This window comes from Zingiber officinale, chromosome 3B (assembly GCF_018446385.1).
Source record: "Zingiber officinale cultivar Zhangliang chromosome 3B, Zo_v1.1, whole genome shotgun sequence".
Taxonomy (NCBI): Eukaryota; Viridiplantae; Streptophyta; class Magnoliopsida; order Zingiberales; family Zingiberaceae; genus Zingiber; species Zingiber officinale.
The window spans coordinates 21865960-21883904 of NC_055991.1; the positions used below are offsets into that span (position 1 = coordinate 21865960).

The 17945-nt window shown below is 38.2% G+C and overlaps 1 long non-coding RNA gene across 1 annotated transcript; it reads left to right on the forward strand.

The window, feature by feature from the left end:
• Positions 1 to 6212: 6212 nt before the first annotated feature.
• LOC121968131 lies at positions 6213 to 6818 on the forward strand. Its single transcript, XR_006107947.1, has 3 exons — positions 6213 to 6237; positions 6389 to 6584; positions 6799 to 6818. It is a non-coding gene; the product is annotated as an uncharacterized LOC121968131 (long non-coding RNA).
• Positions 6819 to 17945: the final 11127 nt, after the last annotated feature.

Genomic DNA, 17945 nt, shown 5'->3' on the forward strand with positions numbered 1-17945 from the left:
TAGCCCTAAGATTATGGTCCTAAATTCAAATGGTTTTAAAAGCATTTTAAAATTGATTTGAAAAACCTTGATGAAGCTTTCCTAGTGATAGCATTCATCATTGAACTTTGTGATACAAAGTTGAGTTAAAACTTGAACTATTTCAAAGTTTTTTTTAACTTTGTATCAAGATTTGAAAATGGAAACTATTTTCATAGAAAATTATTTTTCCATGATAGTGTATGATATGAGGAATGTATCCTCAAAATTTCACAATTTTTCGAATTTTCTGGAATTTATTAGGGGTTTCTGAATTTCGGGAGAGGAAAAATCAGAAATCCCTGTGATCAGTGTCTGGATCGGTCGCTGGACCGATCCAGGGAGGGCTGGATCGGTCACTGGACCGATCCAGAGTGCTGTGGATCGGTCTGGTGACCGATCCAGTGAGGTCTGATAGCGTGCCAATGTGCTGAAATTCGACTGCATGTCTGAAATTTCGGCTGAAAGTTGGTTTTTAGATTTATAAAGGTTTGAAACTCTCCAAGACATTGTTGGTACAATGGTCAAGGGGGAGTTGGCCTTTAGGGGGAGTTTTAACTATTAGTCAAGGGGAGTTGACTTTTAGGGGGAGTTTTTACTCCTTGAGGATTAGTGATATGGGATTATCACTAAGTGGATTGTTGAGCTTAGTATCAAGGGGAAAATAAGAGTTTCAATGAAAGGTATGGGACTTTCATTAGGAAGAAACTCTTGACCTTGATACCCTCCTTATTCTTTTTGATGTGTGTCAAAAAGGGGAGAGTGTTCATTGGAGAATTATTGGAGAACCCAAGTTAGGTTATCGGTTTAACCTAAGCTAGGGGAAGATTGTCAAGGAAGAACATTGGAATACTTTTGATGTGTGTCAAAAGGGGGAGAATTATTAGAGAACCCAAGTTAGGTTATCAGGTTAACCTAAGGGGAGAATGTCTAGAGAATGTTCAAGGAAAGAACATTGGACATTGGAAGATGGTTGGAAAACCTAAGTTAGGTTATCGGGTTAACCTAACTTGATTATGGTTTTGTCAAACATCAAAAAGGGGGAGATTGTTGGTGCAACCTTAGGTCAAGGTTGACCTGGTTGACCCGACTCGAGTTGACGTGACTCGAGTTGTATTTTGATGTTTGACTTGGGAAGATTGTCGGTGCAACCTTAGGTCAAGGTTGACCTAGTTGTGTTGCATGTTGATGTTTGACACTGTGAGAGAGTTCTATTCTTGATGTGGGACAAGAATAGATGTTTGGGAGATTATTGGTGCAACCGTAGGTCAAGGTTGACTGGTTGACTGATTCGGAAAAGTCCAAGTATGGAGACTTGGCGGAAGAATTCAGCGAGGCGCTGAAAAGTCCAAGTATGGGGACTTGGCACGGAAAAGTCAAGCAGGGAGCTTGGCACGCGAAAAGTCAAGTATGGAGACTTGGCGGGGAAAAGTCCAAGCAGGAGTTTGGCACGGGAAAAGTCCCGTGAGTGAAGCCAGGCAATGGAAAATCTGGTGAGTGAAGCGGTGAAAATCCTAGTGAGTGAAGCTAGGTGAATGAGAAAGTCCTAGCGGGATGTTAGGCGGTGTGGAAAGTCACGTGAGTGAAGCCAGGCGGTGTGAAAGTCACCGTGAGTGAAGCTGGAAGAAAGTCCTAGCGGGATGTTAGGCAATGTAAATCTGGTGAGTGAAGCCGGTGAAAGTCCCGTGAGTGAAGCCGGGCAAGGAAAATCCAGATGGATCGGGGTGATCGGACTTTGGTGTTGAAAGTCCAAGTAGGTCAAGGATTGACCGGACACTTGGTGGGAGTTCTAGCAGGTCAAGGGAGTGACCGGATGTTAGGGATGAAGTACCAATAGGTCAAGGTTGACGGATATTGGTTTGGAAGTCTTAGGACTTGGTTTGGGCCAAACCCAAGCTCGGATCGGTCACCAAACCGATCCGGTATTGTTTGCTTCGATCGTCCGGTGACCGATCGATATCGATCAGAGCTCTGTTGCCATCGATCGGCCCGTGACCGATCGCCAGCTAACAGAGGCAAAGAGAGGCGGATCGGTCCACGATCCGATCAGACATGTCCTGATCGGCGGGGACCGATCGAGACGATGTCGCGAGGTTGGGATCGGTCGTGGACCGATCCATGTGGCTTGATCGGTCCACGCACCGATCGAACCCGCAGAAGGTGGGCAGCTTCGTGAAGAGTCGATCGGGGGACCGATCGAATAGGTCCTGATCGGTCCCCTGACCGATCCAGGCACTAGCCGTTGCGTCGCAACGGCTAGATTTCTTCTGTGTTTTCTTCGCTTTCTTCGCAGGTTATAAAAGGAGGGCTACGGCTGCGAGCCAAAGGTTCTTTGCTCTTCTTCTGCTGAATCTTTTCTGCTTCCTGCTGAGCTTTGGTTGAGCTCTCATTGTGCTGAGTTCTGTTGAACTCATCGAAGCTCTGCGTGAGTTTCCTGCTGGTGTTCTAGCTGCTGGATCCGAGAAGCTGCTGCTTCATCAAGGTTCAGTCGACAACAAGAGGCAAGCAAGTGTATTACAATTTCTATTGTTCTTGTTTGTTTTCTCCATTGTTGTACTCCTTTGTTTGCTGTTGCAAAAGAGTGTGGCGAGGTTTCTCCACCCATAAGGAGTTTATATTAGCCGGTTCTCCGGGGACTCATCCACCGACGGATTGACCGGACTCGTCCACCTTACGGACACGCCGAGGAGTAGGAGCCCTAATCTCCGAACCTCGTTACATCCATCGAGTTTGAGGTTTGATTTCTTTCTTTGTCGCTTCTATTGTTTTATTTCCGCTGCGCTAACTCGACATTGTAGAAAGAATCGAACGAATTGGGGTCGGCTATTCACACCCCCCTCTCTAGCCGTACAAAGGATCCTAACACTAATAATAAAATTTAATTCGTACATGTTATTAAAACCTTTTATGTCATCTGTTACTTAGAATTTGAAGAAAACACAAGAGGGAAGCCTCTTTCCAAAGAGAATTTGAATAAAACAATTGACGCATGTGATAGAGCCCTTGCAAAAAAGAAAGTGCTTGATATTGTTGAGAGTAGAATGGGCTATATTGCACCAAACTTTTAGCAATTATTGGAAGTGCAGTTGCAGCTAAACTTATGGGCATTGCTGGTGGTTTGTCTGCATTAGCAAAAATGCCTGCTTGTAATGTTCAGCTTCTTGAGGCAAAGAAAAAGGCACTTGCTAGATTTTCCACTGCAACCTCTCAATTCCGTGTAGGTTATCTTGAGCAAGCTGAGATTTTCCAAAGCACCCCTCCTCTTAGAACTCATGCTTGCCGGCTATTGGCATCAAAATCAACTCTAGCTGCAAGGGTAGAATCTACTAGAGGGGATCCAACAGGAAAGGCGGGAAGAAACTTGCGAGATGAAATCCTTAAAAAGATTGAAAAATGGCAGGAACCACCCCCTGCTAAGTAACCAAAACCTCTTCCAGTTCCAGATTCTGAGCCCAAAAAGAAGAGAGGTGGTCGTCGGTTGAGAAAAATGAAAGAAAGGTTGTATTTTCACACAAAAGTACTTGGAAAAGTAAATACTCCCTTTACATGTCTAATATTGGAAGGTACACATACTAAAATTTCATGTATATTTGACAAATATGCAATGACAGATATGATGAAGCTGGCAAATAGGATGCAATTTGGAGTGCCAGAAGAGAGCTCTTTAGGTGAGTAGACAAGTGATATTCTTTTCTGATGATTGCTATTTACAATATATATATATTAAATGGTTGTATTAAGCAACTTAGAATGCAGTCTGTGGTTTAATGCTTGATATGTCAGTTGGATCTCATTTCTTTTAGTTTTAACATAATGTTGCAGTGCTCATGCAAAATATCAATACATTGTTTGACAATTTTAAGGGATTTGTAAGTTGTTGCAGTTGTCTATTGCCAAATGCCAACTTCATCTATAACATGTACATGTTTCCATTAATGTTGGCTTTGGTGCCATATGTTGCTACAAAGCTCAATTTTTAACTCATTAGCTTCCAAATGAGTGTTGTTGTTGTCAGTGATGAACTTTACTATTTTAAGGTTCAAGGTCCTCCTAATTTTCTGAACATTTATTTTCTCTTGCATAATTTTATTATGATAATGCAGCTGACTATCTATCTTAGATCATTAAAATAATTATTAGTTCATACTTGAATATTTTCTAAAATTTATGGTTCTCTCATAATGTTAAACTTATTTAAATAAGTATTTTTGTAGAATCATTTTGGATAAGAGGTGGATGATTTTGTCAAGACAAACTGAGGAGTATATAAATGGAGTTGAGAGTTTCTTACATATTGCGTTTTCTAATGCCAACGTAATGGAATGATTTTGTAGTAATCTTAACAATACGTATTATTAAGTTGGGTATACCAATTATGAGATATTCTATATCTTCAAGCATTAAATTCATTTATTGTGGGACAACCTTGTAAACAACTTTTTGGAAATTCTAATTTATCCTTGTGTGTTGTAGTAAAATAATTTTCAAGACTCTCGCTGGGGTTTTTAAAGCACAAACACTATTTTTGTTGCTTTCTTTTTATTTATTTATTTTTTCGATAGAGTTCATAAAGTACATATATCAGTAATTCATGCTTTTTTATGTTTGTCAAAGTAGTCTACATATGGTTCAAAGGTTTACCAATTTCTTTGTGTATGTGCCTAGCCATTAAACTTCAAATAGAATTGAAGTTAAGGTTGATAGTTTAAAGAAGTGTGAATAAGCTCAGCTCTATAAAGTTTGTGTAGTATGCATTTTCCCTAGTTGGTTTAAGTGATAATGAGAGGACTGATTACTGATGTTTATTAACATATAAAGTTTGTTGATTTATTTTGTTACTAATGATGTTTGCTTTGGTGTTTGTAGTTAACAATAAGCGAAGACTATTATTAGGTGCATATGGAATGATACTGTGTATTTTTCTCGTTTGGTATGATATATAATATTTTGAATTATTTTTATTAGTTTTGTATTTACATTGTTTCATTTCACTTATACAAATATATACATTATATTTGCAGGTGACAAGTACTTGGATTTTTGTGAATCAATATAATGATCGAAGATGATCCATCTAATCTACTTTTTAAGTTACAAGACTTTGTTAGTTTTAAAATTTAATATTTTGAGTCTATGTGTAGATTGCTTTGGATGTAAAAGACTTATTATTAGTATTACATTTGTAAATTTGATTCAAATGATTATTAGATGAATAAAAATATGGCCCTTTAGGTCTCCTTAATAGTTGCAACTAAGGGTTTGATGTTGTTTCTCCATGTCAAAATGTATTAATTAGCTGCTATATGAAACATGTCTATTTTTTCCTCTAATTATTTCTATTTTAACTAATATCTTACTCATTTTTGAAGTACATGATGATTTGTTGTTGACTTACATACAAAAGAAGAGAAGTTTATTTACTATGTGTAGTTCTTGTTTGTGTGAACTCTTAATCATTTTCTATTTATTTCAGGTTCTTCATAACATTGCTCTTGCAGAATACTTTCACTGGAATATGCTACGTGATTCAATAACTCATATTTTTTCCACTGTACTGTTAATCTCTTTTTGATTTTGTGGATACCTTTGTTGCAAACTATGCTATGAAGAGAGTTTATTATGTCAACTATGCATTGGGGATATCTGGACGCATGAAACCTTGCTGGCATCTATTATGAACAAAGTCAACTTGACATGGCAATTCTGCATTACAAGCAAGCTATCAACTGTGATTCTACCTTTATTGAAGCTTACAATAATCTGGTAAGTTGATAATGGTCTAATATGTCAAAATGTGGTATCCTTCTTGATGGTGAGCCAGGTTAGTTAATGATCGACTTTCTTGCACATTAAAAGGGGAATGCTCTCAAAGACGCTGGACATTATAGGGTGACTTTTTAATTTGGATATTTTTATTCTCTTAAGTTTTTTTTCCTTGTTGAATAACTTCATTTTAATAATTTTTCCCAAGTCATGCTTTGCTTTACAACCTAACCATCCACAAGCATTGTCAAGCCTTGGCAACATATACATGGATTGGTAAGCTTTAGAAATGTTTGATGACAACTGTGCGGATAGTTTATTTTTGTTCCTTAATGAAACTTCTCTTCATGCAGCAACATGATGAGTGTTGCTGCATCATTCTATAAGGCAACTTTAGCAGTTACAACAGGGATATCTGCACCCTTCAACAACTTGGCTATTATATACAAGCAACAGGTAGTGTACTATATCTGCCTTTTTCATTGCTAGTTTGAGAGTTACTGCATATTGCCTCATTTAATGGAAGAAAATCATATAATTTGTCTATCATCTTCTTTGCTGTCTTTGCCCCTAGTTGGAAATTGATAGTTCTCTTGTATTACACCAGGGAAATTATGCAGAAGCGATAGCCTGTTACAATGAAGTTCTTCGCAGACTGCTGCTGATGGTCTTGTCAATAGAGGGAACACATTTAAGGAGATTGGTAGAGTTACTGAAGCAATTCAGGATTATATACGTGCTGTGAATATCAAACCAACTATGCCTGAAGCCCATGCAAATTTGGCTTCAGCTTACAAAGATAGGTAATTTCTTCTTTGAATTTGTGCCGGTGTTGGACTATATCAGTATCTTACATCTATGATTCTTCTTTCTATTTATTTGTGGTTGAGATAATTGATGAATCTTTCTCTTTTTAAGAATTCCAATTACTCATCTTGTTACCTAATGCTCTTACTGCTTTTTCAACTATGATATTTGATTTTGATTTACTAATATATTATTTATATGTTTTTACAGTTTACAAATCTCAAGTACTCCAGAGTTGAAATTGATGAAGTACGGTTCGAGTGGGTTGAATGCATGCTAGATTACATTTGAATTGCGGTTCTACGTTGATGTGTTGTTAAAAGAATGTTCTACCTTGATTCTGATATCTATTAGCTTTTGATGTAAAAAAAATATTTGTATATTTTATGGATACTGTTGTAAAAATATTATTTATGTAATTTTTGAATATTTGTGTATTTTATGGATACTGTTGAATGAACAATATTTGTGTAATTTGTGTATTTTTTTGGTTGCTGTCGGTTTCGGAAATCAGATTTGTGCTGTTCAAAAATAATGATATTACATCGATTTTCCACTGCTGCAAAACCGGTGTTATTAACTAATATTACATCGGTCGTATACCGCTGCCAAAACTGGTGTTATTAACATATAATATTACATCGGTTTTACACCGTTGATGAAACGGTGTCGTTAAGTGATACTACACCGGTTAATAACCGATTCAAACACCGGTGTCGTTAAGTGATACTACACCGGTTTTAACCCGATGTCTAAAATGACAGACCTTTTACATCAACTTCATAGATATCGGTCGAAAATGCAATAGACACCGGTGGAAAATCGATGTCTATGAGGGTTTTTGTTGTAGTGTCACGTCATCAGGAGCCATTGTCAATACGATGTCCACGTCAGCAAGTGATCCATGCGCCTAGGATGCTCAAAATTATCCAGAGTTTTCAAGCATATCGTTGCCAAGTGGATTAACATCGATCGGATCCAAGCGCCTGTATTACTTCCAGACGCATGAAAGGTGTCACGTCAGTAAATGGTTAAATAAAAGGAGGATATATTTATGTTCGAAATTAAAGAACACACTTATATTTACTTTCATTTGATGTTGTTTATTGCTTTTGTGCTTAACCACGGTAAAGGACTTCTCCGTCTCTGACCTTTGTCGAAGGAGCTTTATTAGTATTAGTATGCTTTCCACAGTTTTAGATTAACAACCCGGTGATTACAGCCAAGTAATTTTGTGGTCAACTCTTTGATATGTTTGTATATGAGTATGCACACTAATAGAATCTGATATTCAAATATGAAGGTTATATTTGATCTCTTTTATGTATATGGTTAAATTTAATTTAAACAATCATGCGGAAAAGTTAAAATTAGGTGTAAGATGTATTTTTTTCAAAAAAAAAACCTAAAAGGATTACAACACTATAACAATTAATGCAATATTATCATAACAGCTAATATAAGTAACTGCTATATAACTGTTTAAAAATAATTTTAATAAAGTTTAAATAATTTAAAGTAGTTTTAAATGTTTTAACCGATATCACATGTTGAACCAATTGAGATAAACTTGAAGACAATCCAAGACCGTCTCAATTATTTTTGAGGTAAAATTTGTCATACTATCGATTTGATCGGTCTTATGACCATATATGAGAAGGTAAATTAGGAAATTATAGTTGGTCACTATAAGGAGGACATTTTTCTTGACTTTATTGAAATTTGACCCCTTGTCCACCCACAATAGTCAGACTCAACCATGCCCCAGGGCAACATTTAATTTTACTAGTAAAATTTAACATGACAATTTCATATATTATTAATGATTATTTTTATAATTGGAAACAGTAACCAATTAGGTTATGTAGCAATAACTTTATCTTGTGTCAATGTCACTTTATGTTAACTAATTTGGCAATGAGTAATAAATTATTATAATACTATTAATATACATTTTAATTACTATTTTTAAAAAAATTATCAATCAATTTTAACTTCGATAAAGAAAGGTCTTGACTCAATAAAATTATTATTATGTGGCCTAAAGATAATAAATTTAAGTACAAGACACCCTTCCTCTAGATCTCACATTGGTGAGAGTTTCATGAATCAAATTATCTTTTTATCAATTTTAACTTTGATAAATTATTAATCCAATTTATTTAACTAAAAATATTTAGCTATTAAACATCAATGACCAATTATTAAAAAAAAAAAAGTGTGCCTCATGGAAGAGTAAGGACACAGTAATAAAGGTATAAAAATTGATAATGAAGGAGAAGAAAGAAAGAAAGGATAATAAAATTTAGAGAAAATAATAATACAATATTAAATATATTTTGACTTTCAAAAGTATTTTTATAAGATAATATCAATTAAGTATAGTCAATAAATATTTTAAATTTATTAACCAAACTTAATTTTGATTAGTAAATTAAATTTTATTAGTAAACAATTTAAAATTATGAAATGGGGAGCAAACATCAAGCTTAGGTGAAGTGGCAGATGAATTTGTGGGTTTCTTTCATGATCTACTTGGGCAAAAGGTGGCGTGTGATCCTATGGACAATGGTGGACTTCCTAGAAGAAAACTCACTCATGTCATCTGAGGATTTAATCAGGCCAGTGGAGGTGGAGGAAATTAAAACAGCCTTATATAACATTGGGAGTGACAAGGCGTCGGGTCCGAATGGATATGGAGTAAAGTTTTTCACTACATCTTAGGATATTGTTGGGCCAGAGTTTATTATAGTGGTTCAGGAATTTTTTTTCAGAGTGGTGAGCTGCTCAAACAATGGAACCATTCATTAATTTCTTTGGTGCTAAAGGCAGACCATGCTCCAAGAGTTTCATATTACCGGCCTATCTCTTGCTGCAATGTGTTCTACAAGGTCATTGAAAAGGTACTGGCAGGGCGATTTGCAAGAGTTTTGGGGGACTTGTTGGACCCGGCACAAGTGACTTTTGTGAAAGGGTGATCTATTGGTGACAACATTAATCTCACTCAGGAGTTGCTACAGAAGTATGCGCGTAAAAGAATCTCCCCGAGATGTATGGTCAAGGTTGATTTGCAGAAGACATTTGATACATTAGATTGAGATTTTCTCATGGTGACCCTCGTTGGTTTTGACTTTCTCCAACGATATTGTGAATGGATTAGGGAGTGTGTAACTACGGCCTCTTATTCTATTTCTCTAAATGGAGGCATCTATGGATTCTTTAGTGGGTGTTGCGGTTTAAGGTAAGGTGATCCCCTATCTCCCTTACTTTTTAGTCTATGTATCGAAGTATTATCACGCAGGTTGCAGGTTGCAGGTTGCCTCCTTGTCACCCTCTTTTAACTTCCATCCTATGTGTAAAGAGGTTGGCATCACACATCTTGCATATGTCGATGATTTGATGTTGTTTGCACAGGCGAATGAGTTCTCAATAAAAGTATTGGGGGAATGTTTGGAGGTTTTTGGCAATGAAGCAGGCTTCGGGCTAATTCTCTGAAATTTCATATGTATATGGCGAGGATTCATGATAGCATGAAGGACCGATTATTTCAACTTATTGGATTCCAAGAAGGAACATTTCCATTCTGATACTTGGGGATTCCACTAGCGGCGGAGAAGTTGAGAATTGCAAACTATGGGCCATTACTTGATACTATTACAAGGAAGATTAATTCTTGGTCAAAGCATACTTTATTTTATACGGGACACTTGGAGTTAGTGAAGACGGTGCTTCAAGGTGTTGAGTGTTATTGACTTTCTATGCTCCCTATTCCTATCGGTGTCATTGAAAAAATTAAAACAATATGTCGTACGTTTGTGTGGCCTTCAAAGCATCCTCCTATTTCTTGGGCCACTATGTGTCTTTCTCGACAGTATGGTGGTTATGGACTTCGTGATCTTCATGCATGGAACGAAGCTCTTCTTAGCAAGACACTATGGGAGATCCAAACTAATGTAGATTCGTTATGGGTAAGATGGGTGCACCATCATTATCTCAAGGAGACTAATTTTTGGCATTGGAAGGTCAAAGCCCTGGACTCTTCTCTTATCAAACAACTTGTGGATATTCGGAACAAAATTTGAGAGGCTACAAATGGAAGTGGGGAGGCGAACTTATTGATAGGTGACTGGTTTGTTTGGGGGGGTATGGATTCTTCATGCCGAGAGGTCCTGAGGTGCCATGGGCATCATTAGTTTGGAGGTCGGAAATTATGTCGAAGCATCGCTTTATTCTGTGGTTACTTGCTCATGGGAAACTACAAACAACGGATAGAATGTCGTATATGGCGAACAAGATTTGTATGCTTTGTCAAGGTCATGATAAGTCAAATGGTCACTTGTTCTTTGAGTGCTTTATCACATGTACTCTTTAGAACAAGGTGCAAAGTTGGTTAGAGATAAATCATGAAGTTAATTCAATAGAGGAGTTATTTCACATCCTTGGCCAATACTACAAAGGTGTGAGCCGGAGGATGAAGGCGAGGTATCTTGGGGTTTCTAGTATGATATATGTTCTGTGGGAAGCTCGCAACAAGTGTCGCTATGAGGGGATGGTCCCTGATGTTAATAGAATGTTGTGCAAGATCCAAATTCATGTTTACCGTTTTGTGGATTTATGTAGAAGTTGAAGGGGCATTTTACGCCACTGACCGAGAGGAGTTTGTTGTCTGTGTTGTTGATGCTCCACCTGTTGTCTGTGGTTTTGAAGCTTCATCTGATGTCCGTGTTTTAATTTTGAAGAAACCTCATCTACTGTACATGGTTTTGAAGCATCATGGCTTGTGTGTACATGCAAGTTATGATGTGGATGGAGCAAAGTTTAAATCGGTGGCACAAGGGAGGCTTGAGCAGATTCTACATAGGTGGCACATGAAGATTGGTTTGAATGATTTTTATTGCATGTCTTTGTATTGGTCTTTTGATTTTGTATGTGAGGCATGGGAGAGGATGGTGAATAGATCTACCATAATTGATCTATCTAGTCCGCAACAAATGGTTCGTGGTAAAGACAGTGTCAAATCCGTTGATGGCTGGGGCTTTGCCAAAAAGCCTAAGAAGGTAAATAGATATACCATAATGATCTATCTAGTCCGCAGCAAACGGCTCCTGGTAAGGACAATGCCAAATTCGTTGATGGTTGGGGCTTTGCCAAAAAGCCCAAGAAGGTTCATAGATCCACCATAAGGATCTATCTAGTCCGCAACAAACGGCTCGCAGTAAAGACACGATAAATGCGTTGATAGCTAACCACTTACTAAAAGTGGCGCGACGATCTATGGCGGGATGACAACGTTGGTCACATGGGACTTACCTTAAGCCATGCTTTTGATGCTCCATTTTTTGTCCGTGCTATTCATGCCCAAGTATTATGCTGTTGTTCATCATTTTGTAATGCATGACTAAATGATAGTATGTAATGCATGTCATGTTGTGTGTGTGTGTGTGATTGGAGGGTGCTTTGACTTTGTTTTTGCTTGTGGATTTTGCCACGTGAAGCATGATGGTGAGAGGGAAGTTGAGTGCATGATGATGTAAGTGAATTGAGTGATGATAAAAGAGTTTTTCTCAATTCCAGAGGATAAACTCCTAACTACCCTGTATGGTTCAACATTCAGTTTGAGAGTCTTTATCTCTCAAATCAGTTTTATACAAATGTATCTATTTCTGTGAATAATGAATAACGCATACCTCCATAGATACATAGACCCCCTTTTTATATAGTACCCTGGTGGGCAACACGCACGCTCTCTGAGGCACGGGCATGTTTTCCCAACCATCCCATGAAAGGACATGTCAGAAAATTATCTTTGACATAATATCTTAACAAGGCATGCAAATTCCTAATAAGACAATAGAATCTTCCTTCGTACGATCCGCTGGTTGACCATACCTTGTGTCGGTGACACTATCTCCCAGAAGGATACTGAGAGATACATTAATGATCCCTTTACTCAGTCTAGCGGGGTAGTCGCTCGGTTGGGGACCCCTCCACTAGGTCAACTGCTCTTCCCTATGGTAACTCAGTCCAGTAGACTATCTCTGCCCGATCGAACAAGTGCTCCGGTCTCATTCCTCGATCCGTACTAAATGCCTGATGATTTGGCTGTAGCATTCTGCTCGGAGAAGTCATCTATCGATCGAACATTACCTACCCTGATCTGCCTTCCTGGAGCATGAAGTTCAGTAGCTACGAGCCCCAAGTGACCAATCAGAGGCTTCTCGGGCACATTTAGAGCAGCTGACTGGCGAGGTAGCCCAATTGAAGGTCGATCTAGAAAGGAACTTCGAACGGTTGCAAGTGGAGAGGAGCAAGAGCGCCAAGCAGGCCTTATAACTAGAACGACTCAATAAGCAGGTCAACTCATTTAGCGAAGGTCAATTCCGCCAATGCCAGGAAGCTCCGAGCCATTGAAGACTTGGATATTAAGAATAAAGAGGCTCAAGTCTTGGCTCAGAATCTCAAGGAAGCGGAGGCAGCTTTATGTGCCGAGCGGGAGAGCCGATTGGCTGAGCAAGCCGTGGTAGGTGTCCATCTCGCTGCAAGGATACTGAGCTGGCCTTGCTGAAGGCCGAGTTGGAGGTGTTGGTTGGTCCTAGGAAGATCATACCAGTTCCACTGCACAAAAATTTTGTACAAGTGTCGAATCTTTCCTAACAACCTATTGTGTTCTTTAGAAATTAAATTTGGAATCTCAAACGGAACTTAACATTATTGATTCCAAATTTAACTTATCTGTTCTTAATGGTTTAGATTTGGATCACAAACGATGCTTAATATTATTGATCCAAATCCACCTATGTTATAAATTCAATTAAATATTAATTTCCAAAATTGACTTCCAGGACTGCATGGCGAGGCACTAGTCCTTCTTGGGTATGAGATCATCCACCACCGCCTAGACAAAGCCTTTTAAGGGAAACTAATATTTAATTTCCTTATATAACTCTAGGTTTAACCAAAAAGAACAATCGAATCATAAATTCGAAAAACAAAAAAAACACAAACTCGAATCACAAATTCGAAACTCTAGAATCATATGCCTCTTGTGTTTGGAATTCATACAAAGAAAAACTAGTATGATGTGGAAAATAATTACTAGTTATACCTTTCTTTGTACACAACGACCTCTTGATCTTTTACCGTATTCCTCTTCTTATCTTGGACGTTGTGTGGGCAACAATCTACCGAGATGAGAACCACCCAAGCCCTTCTTCTTCCTCACCAAGTTTCGGCCACTAAAACTCCTCCAAGGATGTAGAGGTTCGGCCACCACCACCAAGCTCCAAGGGATGCAAGAAACAAAGCCTCCTTTTTCTCCTTCTTCTCCAAGCAATATCCGCCCACCTTCCAAGCTCCAAAGGATGAAGAGTTTCGACCAGGGAGAAGAAAGAAAAAAGAAAAAGGAGAAGGGAGAACTAGAAGGGAAAAGAGGAGGAGAATAGAATAGAGTTCTTACCCATGAAGTCACCTCTACCCCCTCTTTTATAATCCTTGGTCTTAGCAAATAAGGAAAAATTAAATAAAATCTTCCTTATTTTTTTTTGCTATGAAAAGGAAAATTTAATTAATTCAAACTTATTTCCTTTTCTTAAAACAATATGGTCGGCCACCTCATAATCCCAAACAAGGAAAGTTTTAATAAGAATTAAAACTTCCTAATTTGTTTCCGGAAATTTTAAAATAAAAATTTATCTAATAATTTATCCCTTCATGGTTGGTTATAAAAGGAAATATATAAATTAAAATTTTTCTATTAAAACATGTGGATGATTTCCAAAAAGGAAAATTATCTTTAAAATTAAAATCTCCTCACAATCTACAAATAAAGAATGATATCAAATCTTTTCTTAATCTTTTGTAGAAACTTATAAAAGGAAATATTTAATTTTAAACTCTCTTTTTAAATCATGAACATGGTTACAAAAAGGAAAGTTTTATCAAAATTAAAATCTTCCTTTCAATCTACAAATAAGGAAAGATATTAAATCTTTTCTTAATCTTTTGTAGAAAGCTATAAAAGGAAAGGTTTAAATTTTACTCTCTTTTTAAACCATGGAATCCACATAAAAAAAATTAAAAATAAAAATCCTTTTAATTTTCTTAGGGCTGACCACACCATGCTTGGGCTCCAAGCATTGGCCGGCCACCTACTTGGCTCCTCCTATTGGTCTTGGCCGACCCCTAGCTTGGGTTCCAAGCTAGCTTGGTTGACCCCATTAGGATGGGCATAAAGGTGAGTATAGGTGAGTATAATACTTTATAAATAAGAGGCTACGATAGGGACCGAGAGGAGAAATTGATTTTGGTCTCCCAATGAAATTAAGCTTCTCGTGTTCGCCCCGAACACCCAATTTAATTTCATCAATAATAATTCATACCACTAAAGAATTATTATTGAACTACCGTACCAATCCCAAATTACGTTTTGGGCTCCTTCTTATTATGAGTGTGTTAATCTCCCTGTGTTTAAGATGTCGAATGTCCACTAATTAAATGAGTTACTGACAACTCACTTTAATTAATTTCTTAGTCCAAGAGTAGTATCACTCTACCTTATCATCATGTCGAACTAAGTCCACTTGTAGGGTTTAACATGAGAATCCTTATGAGCTCCTCTTGGGGACATTATCAACCTAGATTACTAGGACACAGTTTCCTTCTATAATCAACAACACACACTATAAATAATATCATTTCTCAACTTATCAGGCCTATTGATTTATCGAACTAAATCACACCCTATAATAAGTCAAAGAAATAAATATTAAATATATGTGCTTGTTATTATATCATGATTAAGAGCACACACTTCTATAATAACAAAGGTCTTATTCTTTTATGCAGTCAGTATAAAAAGAACTTACCTTAAATGGTCCAGCTCAATACACTCTGAGTGTACTAGTGTAATTTTATAGTTAAGATAAACTAATACCAAATTACACTATGACTATTCCAATCGTTTGTTTCTTTCCATCTTGGTCGTGAGTTACTGTTTATAATTCATAAAGAACCAATAACATAATCTTCTGTGTGTGACACCACACACCATGTTATCTACAATATAAATTAATTGAACAACTATATTTAGCATATAAATGTAGATATTGACCAATATGATTCTTATTTCTAAGTAAATGTTTATATAAAAAGCTAGGCTTTTAGTATGCATTCCAACAGGAGGCATCCTAAATAGCCTTCAAGATTTATCAAGAGGGAGAGCCTGGCCGATTCGAGATTTTCAAGTTGAATTACCTTCACTTGGACTCCTTCAACGCTCCGTCTCTTCAACTTCGGCATTAATGAGACCCTCGACCAGCTGAAGGAGGGTGACTATCTCCCTACTGAACTAACCAGCAAGATCATCAACCAGGAGAAACTGACTGAGTCACTACTAAACGACGTGCTTAACTATCTCGAGGAGCTCCCCTCTTTGTTTTGCATGCCTTCTTTTGTACTCTCCAGAATTTTTATAAAAAATTTTCCTAGTGTCAATGAATGAACGCATGTCCGGCGCATCTTTACTCTGTTAAATTTTTCTAGTGTTCCTATGTATCGTCGTTCGACCCCCATGGGGTTGTATACTGTTTTAGCATTTTGTGAAAATTTTCTAAGTATAGTTCCCCGACTTCACTTTAGCGTGGGCCGAGTGACCTCATTTTAGTGAAGAACTACTGCTTCTAGTCACCGCTTGACTCCCTATTAAACTTACTCTCAGGTTTTATAGTAGTCGCTTGGCCTTATTTGTTGTACGCTTGGGTTTATAGCCTCCGCTCGACTGTTGATGATGTAGACGGGTGTTTATAGTAGTCGTTCAACTGTTGATGGTGTATACAGGGGTTTATAGTCATCACTCGACTATTGATGACGTAGATAGAGGTTTATAGTCATCACTCGATTGTTGATAACTTAGACAGAGGTTTATAGTCGTCGCTCGACTATTGATGGCGTAGACAGGGGTTTATAGTCGCCACCCGGATGTTGCTCGACTGTTGACATAGATTAGGATTTATAGTCATCGCTCGACTATTGACGTAGACTAGGGTTTATAGTCGCCACTCGACTGTTGATGCAAACAGGGGTTTATAGTTACTACTCGACTTTTGACATAGACATGGGTTTATAGTGTCGCTCGACTTTTGACGTAGACAAGAGTTTATAGTCACCACTCGACTTTTAACTTGGTCGATCAGTGCAAGAGCCTGGGACACTTGTGAATTTTAATCATTGTTCACTTGCATTTACAAGACGTATGCTTATACAATCTTATTCAAACTTAACTACGCACCTCTCACCCGACCCTATAGGGTTGGAGATGATTTGTGCTCTAAGGTCGCTCTAACTGTCTCCCATCTTCATCTTGTAGATAGTAGGCTCCCAAGCAGAGTTTCTGAATGACTTTGTAGGGTCCTCCCCATGAGGCTTCTAGCCTGGTGACGTCGCCGACCGACTTCACCCTTTTTCATACCAAATCGCTGACCTAGAATGACCTGGGGATTACCCTCCGATTGTAGTTTTGCTTCATGCGTTGCCTATATACCATGAGCCGAGCGGCAGCCTTATCCTATACTTCGTCTACCAAGTCGAGTTCCATGAGTCTCCGTTCGACGTTTCCCTCGTCGTAGAGTTACACATGGTCGGAATCTACGTCGACTTCCACTGGAACCACCACTTCACCTTCGTACACCAGATGGAATGGGGTGATGCAGGTCGTCTCTCTTGGTGTGGTGCGATGGACCCACAATACGTTGGAGAGTTCATCGACCCAGTTGCCTCCATCAAGGTCCAGCCGAGCCTGCAACCCTCTGAGGATTTCCCTATTAGTGACTTCCGTCTGGCCGTTACTCTGGGGTAAGCCACTGAGGTGAAAGCTTGTGTAATGTCATAGCTTTCACACCACTCCTTTAGCCTCCATCTTGCGAACTGTCTTCTGTTGTCTGAGACGAGCCGACGAGGGATGTCAAACCAACATAAGATATTTTGCCATATAAATTTGATGACCATATGCTCAGTTATCTTGGCTAGCAACTTGAATTCCACCCACTTTGAGAAATAATCTACTGGAACGAGTAGAAATCTTTACTACCGGTCGCCATGGGAAAAGGTCCAATGATGTCCATGCCCCACTGGTCGAACGGATAAGATACTGTGGGCGTTTTATCTCCTCGGTGGGTCGATGTGAGATTTTATGATATTTTTGACACAACACGCAAGTGACCACTATCTGAGCGGCATCATCTTGTAGTGTGGGTCAAAAGTATTCCACCAACAGGATCTTTCAGGCCAGTGATTTGCCGCCCAACTGACTTCCACAGGAGCTCTGATGCACTTCTTACAGGATGTATTCAACATCCTCTGAT